This window comes from Bombyx mandarina, chromosome 09 (genome assembly GCF_030267445.1).
Source record: "Bombyx mandarina strain Sakado chromosome 09, ASM3026744v2".
In the NCBI taxonomy this organism is placed as follows: domain Eukaryota; kingdom Metazoa; phylum Arthropoda; class Insecta; order Lepidoptera; family Bombycidae; genus Bombyx; species Bombyx mandarina.
In genome coordinates, this window is record NC_143216.1 from 11,743,064 (window position 1) to 11,755,489 (window position 12,426).

A 12,426-nucleotide genomic window follows, 5' to 3' on the forward strand; every position below is an offset into this window, starting at 1 on the left:
TTTGCGGAAACTGTTCAGTTGTTTTGATAATTCAATTAGTGCACATAATATTACGTTATATTTAGAAAAACGGCATACGATATTCAGTTTGATAGTATTTTATCACGCAATATTGCTGACTAGATAGTAATAAAATAAAATTCCTTTTTTCATTTCACAACATTGGTAAATTAATCTATCTACTTTGTTCATGATAGATAAAATAATGACATCAAATAATTTGACATGTTATTAGGCTAGTATATATTCGTTTTTCTTCCTCGACTTGTGTCGGCTTTGATAAATATCCCGTCCCGTTTCTCACAGGAAAAAATATATCTATAACCCAAAATTTTAATGAGATTTTATGTGAAAAATAAAAAAGAGAATAGAAAATGACTAAATGATGGAGAGAACCCCAGTGTTATTATATTGTATTTATATTATTATATGTAATATTATTATTTAATATTAAAAGAGTAAACAGAGTTATTTGTTACGATTTAACCCTTAGAGCGTGAACCATCGGTAAATCGATTCTCTATTAATGAGTATAAAGTGCGGACGTCAGAATACCGACTATTACGCACGTTACGTTCTAAATTAGTAATAATTTTGAAAACGATCAACATTATGTCAGTGATGAATTGGGACTATGAATCACGCGAAGGACGTTTACCTCTACTGTAATCACTAAATTGATCCGAAAATCAACTATAATTATGTATTCTCTTTTTTGAGTATAATTTAATTCGTTAATTATTATCGTTAATTAAATTCGTTCCGTTCGTAGTGGAATACTACTCAAATACTGTTCGTTAGTCTCGCTAAAACTCGAAAGCGGCTGGACCGATTTGGCTAATTTTGGTCTTGAACTATTTGTGGAAGTCCAGAGAAGGTTTAAAAGATAGATAAATATGAAAATTCTCGGAATTCATTAAAAATAACAATTTTGTTTTTCCTTTGATGTGTCCCCTGTCGGACGGATTCACTTTGTTTGATTTAAGTTTATTTTATACCAAAGTTTAGGTCTTTTATTTATCGATTCAGGCACTACAAAGTCTGCCGGGTCAGCTAGTACTACTTAAATATGATTAGTTTAAATCGTCAAATCACCATTGTTTCTTCTTTATTTCTGCTCATTGTTTTCACTTTGTATTATTACGACAAAATTGACTCTGCTCTTTTCGAAAAACAATTAAAGCTGGATCCGATTTTAAGATTTGAATTTTGGTGACATTTAGACATTTATTGCTGTAAAAGTTTTTGTAACTTAGCAGACGACGACTCTATGAGGAACAAAACTACGTGAGACAAAAATTAAGCTTTACAGAACTTTTACTAATCTTAGTAAGCTACTACTTACTAGCTTTTTACTAATCGCATTGAATCAGTATTAAGCGATAATAAAAAGGTTCCTAAATACGCTTTAGCACCTTATGTGGGATTTTTACTGATGATAGGACCTCTTGTGAGTCCGCGTGGGTGGGTACCACCACCCTGCCTATTTCTACCGTGAAGCAGTAATGCGTTTCGGTTTGAAGGGTAGGGCAGCCGTTGTAACTATACTTGAGACCTTAGAACTTATATCTCAAGGTGGGTGGCGCATTTACCTTGGCGGATGTCTATGGGCTCCAGTAACCACTTAACACCAGGTGGGCTGTGAGCTCGTCCACCCATCTAAGCAATAAAAAAAAATCTACCGAAAGGTCATTGTTTGATGTAAGCCTAAAGTGCTTACTGCACGAGTAAGGTCGCGTGAGGACCCGTTTACCCAAAAACATGGACCACCGAAAACATCTCGTGACAATGATGAATTGTCTAATTATCTCTGACGGCTTTACGCTGTGTCGAACACAAAAAAAATTATACTACGCTTTATCATCAATCGTTTTGTATCCGAGAGAGGGTATTTGTTCACTTTAGACGATTTCAGATATTAAGCAGATTATTATGACTGATTGATACGTTACTGTCTGTGCTTACTCTTTGTGCTTGGATGACTAGATAATGTAATGAATCCACACATATATATGGTTTTTTTTTTATTGCTTAGATGGGTGGACGAGCTCACAGCCCACCTGGTGTTAAGTGGTTACTGGAGCCCATAGACATCTACAACGTAAATGCGCCACCCACCTTGAGATATAAGTTCTAAGGTCTCAGTATAGTTACAACGGCTACTCCACCCTTCGAACCGAAACGCATTACTGCTTCACGGCGGAAATAGGCGGGGTGGTGGTACCTACCCGTGCGGACTCCCAAGAGGTCCTACCACCGGTGATTACGCAAATTATAATTTTGCGGGTTTGATTTTTATTACACGATATTATTCCTTCACCGTGGAATTCAATCGTGAACATTTGTTGAGTACGGATTTCATTAGAAAAATTGGTACCCACCTGCGGGATTCGAACACCGGTGCATCGCTACACACGAATCTACCGGACGTCTTATCCTTTAGGCCACGACGACTTCTATGTACCTATATCTTTTATTTATATACCGTCTACGAATTTTTAAGGAGCATTGTTAATTTTTTTATTTGTGTTTACCCACACCATTTACACACTTCAAAAAATCGCCGAGCCAAAAAAACTTGTTCGCAACATAAAATTAAGAAAAAACCTGTATAAAGAAAATACAAGCCCAAAAATCGATTTTGGAAGTTTTATTCAAGAAACCGAAGCATCCAACATATATTTATAAATAAATAATTAATTGTATGTATATATAAATATATGTATGTTCTCTGTGTGTTTATATATATATTTTTAATCAATAAGTAACCGCGTGTCATTTTGTTTCCTAATAATTCTTGTCCACCTGGTGGTTGTCTGAAGAGATCGCTCTTAACGATATAACCCCCAATTATACTTTTTTGTATTTAATGTTTTGCACTTTTTTAATGTACAATAAAGCATACTCTCTCTCTATATATATACGAATATGCTTGTTTTCATCGTGAATGACATGAGTCAAAGTTGAACGTCTTTTGTGTCGGTGGATGGCATTCATATCGTGGTATCTATGGCCTCAAAATAGTTCCGACAGTCAATTTAATTCCGATCATTAGACGAATACTACAATATTATAGTGTATGTAGATCATTACAAGCGTAAAAATATCCGGAGAAAATAATTATTACGAAAGGAAAATGTACATTGCAAATTGAATATATCGTTTCGTTGGAGATGTTAATAAAATATTCTGCTCCAATAAAGATAAGTGCCTTTTTTGAGTACGTATTGATGTTAATAATTACTGATCTAAAATATTCAGAGTTAAATATCACCGAGAATATGTTTATTTTATTTTTACTAGCAAATATTGGTTTTAACTGGTCATAGGACCTCTTGTATGTCCACACGGATAGGGACCACCACCCTGCCTATTTCTGCCGTGAAGCAGTAATGCGTTTCGGTTTGAAGGGTGGGGCAGCCGTTGTAACTATACTGAGACCTTAGAACTTATATTTCAAGGTGGGTGGCACATTTACGTTGTAGATGTCTATGGGCTCCAGTAGCCACTTAACACCAGGTGGGCTGTGTGCACGTCCACCCATCTAAGCAATAAAAAAATGGTAATTTCAGTAGAGCTTCTGTTATTAATTAACATATTATGCTGCAATATTGACAGCCTTATAAACTGATGTGCATTTACCTTATATTATGTGATTATACTCTATACATTTTTTATTGCTTAGATAGGTGGACTAGCTCACGGGCCATCTGGCGTTAAGTGGTTACTGAAGCCCATTGACACCGATGGACTCTGATAATTAATTAATATAAGTAAAAGCTATACATTACACTATTCAATGATGCATTTATTATTACTAGAGGTCCCGCAGTAGTCGAAATTCGACTATATAGGAATATAGGAATTGTAAGTTTGTACACTATTATGATTGTATTTTATACAAATTTCGCCAGGACTACAAAAAATATTAACAAAGACAAACAATATTTAATCTATTTTCAATTTGACAACAGATGTCAAGAACAAAAGTTTGACAATAAATATTATGCATGCGTGTGTGCGTCAAATACATGATATGTAGTGTGTGTTATTTTTTCTTTATTGATTTAATGTATCTTTTATGCATTATTAAAAAAAAATATTAGCACTGTGCACTTCGTCTCTGTATTCTCTATAAGTGTGGAAAATTTCATACTCCTCCGTCCGCGCAATTTTCGTAAAAAGGGATACAAAGTTTTTGCTTCACGTATTAATATATAGATTTTTTTACTTTAACTCTTTTGGAGATATTGACATTCTTATCTTTATGAATGTCGCCACTACCGTCAGATGTCGCTACATTTCTGAATAGCACATAAAATTAATTTTACAATTATTTGTGTTTCATAATAAGTTTTCGAAACAGTCACTGATCTACTATCTATATATTCTATACTCTATGTATATATATTAATGAATTGCTGTTCGTTAGTCTCGCTAAAACTCGAGAACGGCTGGGCCGATTTGGCTAATTTTGGTCTTGAATTATTTGCCAAAGAAGGTTTCAAAGTAGATACATATGAAAATACTTGGAATTAAATCAAAATAACAATTTTGTTTTTCCTTTATGTGTCCCCCGTCGGACGGATTACTTTTGTTGGTTTTAAGTTATACAAAAGTTTCGGTCTTTTATTTATCGATTGAGACACTACGAAGTCTGCCGGGTCAGCTAGTAGTTAATAAAAATCAGACTAATCGACAATTAATAAGTCTAGCAAATTGATCACATTGGCACTAAAATGAAAATAAATTCTAAGTATCGTAGTTCATTCAAAATGTAAAATGTACAAGCCCCGTAATCCCGTAAAAGGTGTGTGTTATTTCATAAATTCGTCTAAATCAGTGAATATGATAAATCCGCCTTAATTAAGGATAGACCGCACTCAGCTGGGTCCAAAAGTTCCGGCCTCGATGCCGGGTCCCCGACGGGGGCGTTTTGCTTCAAATATTTCGTGTCTGCACCAATTATTATTTTTTAAACATGGGTATATTAAATTTTAATAGACTTAATTTTTATTTAGAATTATCTCGTGCATTACGCGTCGTCTCTCTTCACATTGCTTTGGCTCTGGTATTATTATTGTCAAGATCGAAGGTGACAATCACCAAAGAGTAGGTCGTATTTTGAATATCCTCATATACCCGATCCTGCGGACCGAACGGTAAGCAGTCGCCGTCGCCACGTCACGTAAACACGTCATTTCGGATCCTTCAGATCCAGTATCGGTACCTCAAGCACCGGTCACCGTTCTCGTCAAATCCATCGCTCGCGACGAAGGACTCAGCGAGCAAATCAACCTTTAGACACAGCTCACTGAGTTTCTCGCAGTATTTTCTCAGTGGGTCACGTTTCCTATCCGGTGGTAGATACTGTGAAGCACTGCTCTTGCTAGGGCTATCGTTAGCAAACGCGTCAGGGCTCCATCCCGTGAGCTCACTTACTTGCTCGGTTAAGCTGGTATAGTCCCTCGAGGTTACCAGCATTGGTAGAAAAAAGAAAGTACTGTCATAAACAATACAAAGGCGTCAAACAAGGGTTGTCGATGAAGGAATTGAAATGTTTGACGTTTGAACGAATTAGAGAATGATAGAGAGAGAGAGGTTTAATTGTCCAAAATATTTTTTTCTTCTTGCATAATTTACTAACTAGATGATAACCGAGATTTTCTCGGTTTATTTTTTGATAACGCCATCTTAGTTAGTTGCTCTCAATTAAGAAAAATAGTATTATTATTCGCCAATAGATGTTGGGAAGAGTTGATTATTTATTGAAAACACGAGTAAAACAACATTTTCTGAAAATAAGTCGTAGCTAGATCGATTTATCGTCCCCGAAATCCCCTGTATACTAAATTTTATGAAATCGTCGGAGCCGTTTCCGAGATTCAGATTATATATATACAAGAATTGCTCGTTTAAATGTATAAGATAAGATTTATAACTAAAATAAATGACCTCTACTTGTTTATAGGTATGCAATCTGTAACTTAAATTCAAGATCAGACCGTGTGAGTATTTTAAACCTTAAATATGTGAAATAGAATGCAGTATCTTTTAAATCGCTACATTACCTGTCCTTAACGGTAACATGGCCGCTTCCATATTTCTATTCCAACTCCAATTTAAGCAGGATCGTACTAGGATTTCTAACGCGGAGCTTTTCAGAGAAAAATAAATCTTACGTCACGGAAAACAAGTTTTGTATTAGCTCGAGCCGCGACACCGAATACTGTCATCTTTCACAATCGTATCCCAGAGGAAAACAATTCATCTTCCTGACTTGTCTCACGATTTCTTTTTTGTGCGATTTGTATTCTTTTCATATAAAATGGACGTCATTTCAAATGTATTGATACGATGGACAGGTCTCGTTTGGACGACAATGCCATTGTTTGTAACGTGCTTTATGATGCATTAATCATTTCAAGAAAATTTCTTTTGATGAAAAATTCGAACGGTGAAAATAAAATGGTTTTTTACACGCTACTCTACAGCATGACATTTATATTTATTAAAGGAAGCCTTTTGACATTGAAAGATTTAAAAAATTCTACATCTCGTAGTTACGTAATATTAAAAGTAGAACCTCTTGTGAGTCCGCGCGGGTAGGTACCACCGCCCTGCCTATTTCTGCCGTGAAGCAGTAATGCGTTTCGGTCTGAAGGGTAGGGCAGCCGTTGTAACTATACTAAGATCTTAGAACCTATATCTGAAGGTGGTGGCGCATGGGCTCCAGTAACCACTTAACACCAGGTGGGCTGTGAGTTCGTTCACCCATCTAAGTAATAAATTAAAAATGTGTTTATTGATTTCCGTTTCTGCATCTAATTATTACATAATGATATATTATTCATATGTCATTCTAATATAGTTGAATTGCTGGTTTGTAATATTTCAATATTGATTTAGTTACATACAGTAAAAAATATAAAAAAAGATGAAGCCTCGCTAATTATCAAACGAATAAAATAAACAAGAGATTGAATAGTAAAAGTGGTTTTGATTAAATCACGATATATTTTATTAGTAGAGCTTAATTAATTACCCTCGTAGAGTTGGGTTAGAATAATATTATCCCAAACACTCGAGGCTCGGTACGAGTGTATATAAAAAAATGGATATCATCACACAAAGTGTCTCTCAGAGAAATAGTAAAAAAGAGTTTAGTGATCAAACTGTTTTTAATATCAGTTAGTGGTGAGTATAAGATGATTTTAGACGAAGTACTTAAGTGATTAAGAATATATTTAGGACTGTAGATGTGTGGTTGAGATCATGTTTGTTATTTAATGGTTAATATGAATATTACGTTAGTGCCGGTATTATGTTTGGCTTGGACACAGCCCTCCAATGCTAGTTGAGAATTTTAAGTATTAATTATCTCTTAGTATTATAAAACGGGCTGGAAGCTTGGGTTCGAATCGGGCAAAATATTTGTATGATGAATAATTTTAACATCTATAATATAATCTATCACTTACTAGTGGTAGAACTCTTGTGAGTCCGCACGGGCAGATACTACCACCCTGCCTATTTCTACCGTGAAGCAGTAATGCGTTTCGGTTTGAAGGATGGGCAGCCGTTGTACTGTAAAACTGAGATTTACAGTACAACTTGTCTCTGAAGTGGAGAACTCTCTGGGGCGAGTCTCCGAATGGCGTGAATTGAACTTGGTTCAACTCAAGCCGTTAAAGACACAAGTTTGCGCGTTCACTGCAAAGAAGGACCCTTTGTCATGGCGCCGCAATTCCAAGGAGTATCCCTGCAACTTCCGAGAGTATCGGGATACTTGGGGTCGGCATTTCGAGCGATGTCCAATTTCGGAGTCATCTGGAAGGCAAAACCAAGTTGGCGTCCAAAATGCTGGAAGTCCTCAACAGGGCGAAGCGGTACTTGACGCCTGGACAAAGACTTTTGCTCTATAAAGCACAAGTCCGGCCTCGCGTGGAGTACTGCATCCATCTCTGGGCTGGGGCTTCCAAATACCAGCTTCTTCCATTTGACTCCATACAGAAGAGAGCCGTTCGGATTGTCTATAATCCCATTCTCACGGATCGTTTGGAGCCTCTTGGTCTGCGGAGGGACTTCGGTTCCCTCTGTATTTTGTACCGCATGTTCCATGGAGAGTGCTCTGAGGCATTGTTCGAGATGATACCAACGTCTCGTTTTACCATCGCACCGCCCGCCACCGGAGTAGAGTTCATCCATACTACCTGGAGCCACTGCGGTCATCCACAGTGTGTTTCCAGAGTTTTTTGCCACGTACCATCCGGCTATGGAAAGAGCTCCCCTCCACGGTGTTTCCCGAGTGCTATGACATGTCCTTCTTCAAACGAGGCTTGTGGAGAGTATTAAGCTGTAGGCAGCGGCTTGGCTCTGCTCCTGGCATCGCTGAAGTACTAAGGCAATAAAAAATATTAAAAAAATTAGAAGTCATGTCCAAGGTGGGTGGCGGCATTTACGATATAGATGTCTATGGGCTCCGGTAATCATTAACACCAGGCGGGCCGTGAGCTCGTTCACCCATAGAAGCAATAAAAAATGTATGTTAATTTAAATATATTATTAGATATGTTACTACACATGTGAATCAATCTCTGGTTCCCATAATGCAGATAATCTTAGCTTGGGACCAGATTTACCATATGCAAGTTGTCCCTTGCTATTATGGTTATTATACCCTTCCAACAGGAAGGTTGTGGCTGTTTCGAGATGAGAATATGCAGTTCTGTAACGTAAAGTTGTGTACCTGATCAGGATACTGTCTAACGCCCGTAAATCACCAATTGTATTTAATAAACAAATCATAGGTTTATCCAGTTTTTTTAATTTAATATTCCTATTGGTTCCTGTTTTATGGATTCGTGTCTTATTTATCGAATTCAGTCAAAACGTTGCTTGTTGTTGTCATTCCAGAGAACGTAAAATTGTATTGTGGAAGTCGACTCATTTCGGAAAATTTAGCGACAGTCAGAGCAAAGTGTCACCTGGATTTGTTGTTTTTGAAGTAGAGCAATTCAAAGTAATATACATAAGTAAAGGGTTTTTTATTAAGGTCCCTCCAACTTAAAAAAAGAACTGTCTAAGTGATATCGCCACAATTTTTATTATATTTTAAATGGTATTCGATGACATTATGTATGGAATATAATTTCAGCCAAATATCCGCCGTGACTGTAGGTGGTGTATCTTGGTGGACAAATTTTGTATAACATCTTGGGGCTCAATTTCATGAAGAGCGCGAGTTATGGTTGAGATTTCACGTAGCCCCATCTTCGAAGAAATAAAGGCCAATGATACCACCAGACAAGCGTTTAGCGTTCCATGAATAAATATACGACTAAATATGTGTTCATGCCAAACAGCTATCGTTTTTCCAAGATGGCCGCTATGAGCTGTCAAAGTTCGAGCGTCCCTATTGACAAACCTTAAGCTATCTTAAATAATAAAAAATATTATAGTATTCATTCACGAGTTTTTCATTCATGTCTTATTTTAATGTATATTCTTAATTTTATGAAAAATGATATTATGGAGTGAAATGAAATGAAATGATTAATTTGAGACATTAATCAACTGGGATGAAATTAAATGAGATGATATGAGATGAAATCTAATCCCAGTAAAATGGTGGTAATTTACTAAGATTTTTCAGTGGACTTTTTGGAGGATCCGAGAAGTTACGTCCAGCGGCTTTATTTCATTTTCCCACATTTGTGCACTTTCACAGATATTATACGGTTAATAAACCACCATTATTACACATTTAAACCCGAAGAAACACTAAATAGACAAAATAAAACAAATCACACAACTTCACTCCTCGCGTTCCCGCCAAAAGTCCATTGCCATTGTATTATTTAAGATGTTGTATCACTTAGTCGTTCGTCGCCACGTAAGATCTACAACTCGCGAAAAGTTCAGAGCTTATTTAAATTCATGAATATTTCACGGCAGAAATATGTAGTGTTATGCCACTTATCCGTGTATAAAGAAATAATAATCACCCACACACACAATCATGCCAGTGAAGAAATTACCTTGACGCAATCTGGAACAAATTTACCGGTTTAATTAAATGTAACATAAACATTTTGATTTTTGCCTTGTAGGCAGACGAGCATACGGCCCACCTGTTGGTAAGTGGTCACCATCGGTCATGGACGTTAGCAATGCCAGGGGCGGAGCCAAGCCGCTGCCTACCAATTTATTCTTGAATTGTAATCCAAACTTTAGCTACATTTTAAATATTGTGTCTAATGGACACAGAAGGAAGCGACTTAACAAAACCTAGTACTATATAACTATGAAGTATACCTCCATACTGAAGGTAAATCGTAAAAACACATAAACATTGATCACCGAACAAATAACTCACCTAGCTAACAAATGTATCATGAAAGACATACCCAAAAATCTTATCACAACAAACCTATATCGGGTCCTGTATTTTCATATCGAAGCGCACATAACGAAAACAACGGATTCGCTGTTAACAAAACAAGAATACGCGAACCCAATATTGAATTCTGCTTTCGTATCAAATTATACCGACGTGTAACTTCGAGATGTTGCCTGCAACGATCGACGAAGAATCGGATGCGGTATATTTCCTTGAATTATTGAGTTGAGAGTTCAGTGATTCCCAAATTAATCGAATCGGACCAAAGGAATTATGAGTTAAAGAATTACACGAGAAAACTAGTATATTTAAGCATACGGGCTATTTATATGGGCTCCAGTATATATATGAGGACTTGCTAATGATATTTTGGGATGTAAACAGCTACCGTCAAATAAAAATATCATATAGTCTACTTGTGAGATATTCAAGGAAAACTTCAAAGCTTCAGTACCGGGAATGGATGTTCAAAATAGCCTTATCAAACCAATTATTGAAACGTAAGGATAAATCATAAGATTAAATCCTTTTTGATGTCGGATACTTATTTACTGGAACTTCGGATGGGATTGTAACAAGAGCTCTGCAGTATTTCCACTGAATCGAAGGTTGCAATGCATACGAACACACAAATAACCCTTTCCGGATAAATGTTAATAACATAATATTACAAGATATTTCTAGTTTCAATATCACATTATACAGCGGCAAACGTAGAAGCATTACAAATACGGAAGTCAATTTATCCGCGGCTGTCACAAAAAAGGTGTAGTCTACACTAACTTCGAAGTCTCGGATACAGGAGGGACAACTTTGGGCAAGTTACAATGGTTTGGGTGTGGTTACCTGTTAATGCTGTTTTGTTTAGTTTCCAAGCCAGGGAAAGTTCTAGTTTAGAAGCTAGGTATATCAGATTACTGTAAAGCACGTTCGAGATTTTGTGGGTACTTTTTTGTATTTTTTATTGCTTAGTTGTGTGGGCGATCTCACAGGCCACCTGGTGCTAAGTGGTTACTAGAGCCCATAGACATTTACAACGTAATGCGCCAGCCACCTTGAGATATAAGTTCTAAGGTGTTAAGTATAGTTACAACGGCTGCCCCATCCTTCGAGCCGAAACGCATTACTGTTTCACGGCAGATATAGGCAGGGTGGTGGTACCCAACCGCGCGGACTCACAAGAGGTCCTACCACCAATAAAAAATTCAAAAAGTACTTAACATTTATTATATAATGTGTTTTTGTATTTGTTAGATTTCAATTGAACAAACACGTCGAGGCAAGTTTAAATCAATATGCCAGTAAAACTAAATTCAAATTTGTTGGGTCACCGTGAGGAATGACGCTTGCGAATTCATAAATGATTATGTATAAATATATATCGGCGCAGCCCTATAAGCTGTTTGCTTGGCTGGGGTTGACTGTTTCCTTAATATTTAAAGTTGTTGGTTGACTACTGCGGGTAGAACACGTGTAGGTGATTGGTTGGATCGGTGTTCGAGCGAATACATGAACAAACTACCCCCCGTTTTCTATTTTAAATACGAGTGTCCATTGTCGCGTCACTCTTTGCCCTGGAGACATCCTTACGGATCCGCCAGATCAAATAATCCTTGCATTAGAGACCTTTAGCTCTAACACTAGGAGCAGGCTTAGGGACCCCGGTAGCCGTACTCGTAAGAACTGGGCAAAAGTTCGACGTGCAACCTTTTTTTTTTTTTTTTCGGGCCGGGGGCCGAACCTCCTACGAGGTCCCCGCACATACGGGGCGCGCGGGGTATGTGAGACTCAACGATCTGCAGGTGTTGAGAGCAGATCGCGGGCCCAAGGATTTTAGGGCCCACCCACTAAACGACTCCCCTGCACTCTTACACCCGACGTCCGATCCTCTCCGAGGTCAGAACCCGGATGAGGTAGGGGGGTTACCGCGGTCAACACTACAACCAGACGGCGCGGCTCACCCCAAGGACGCCCAGCCGACGGAGCCTTCGAGGCGAATCGAAGGCTCTGAAACGTCGGCCGTC

At 37.6% G+C, this 12,426-nt stretch overlaps 1 protein-coding gene across 1 annotated transcript in view; it reads left to right on the forward strand.

Annotated features, from left to right (window-relative positions):
* LOC114245229 (cyclic GMP-AMP phosphodiesterase SMPDL3A) overlaps positions 1-12,426 on the forward strand; it is an 81,517-nt gene that overhangs the window by 1,045 nt on the left and 68,046 nt on the right. The gene's annotated exons all lie outside the window — the stretch shown is intronic.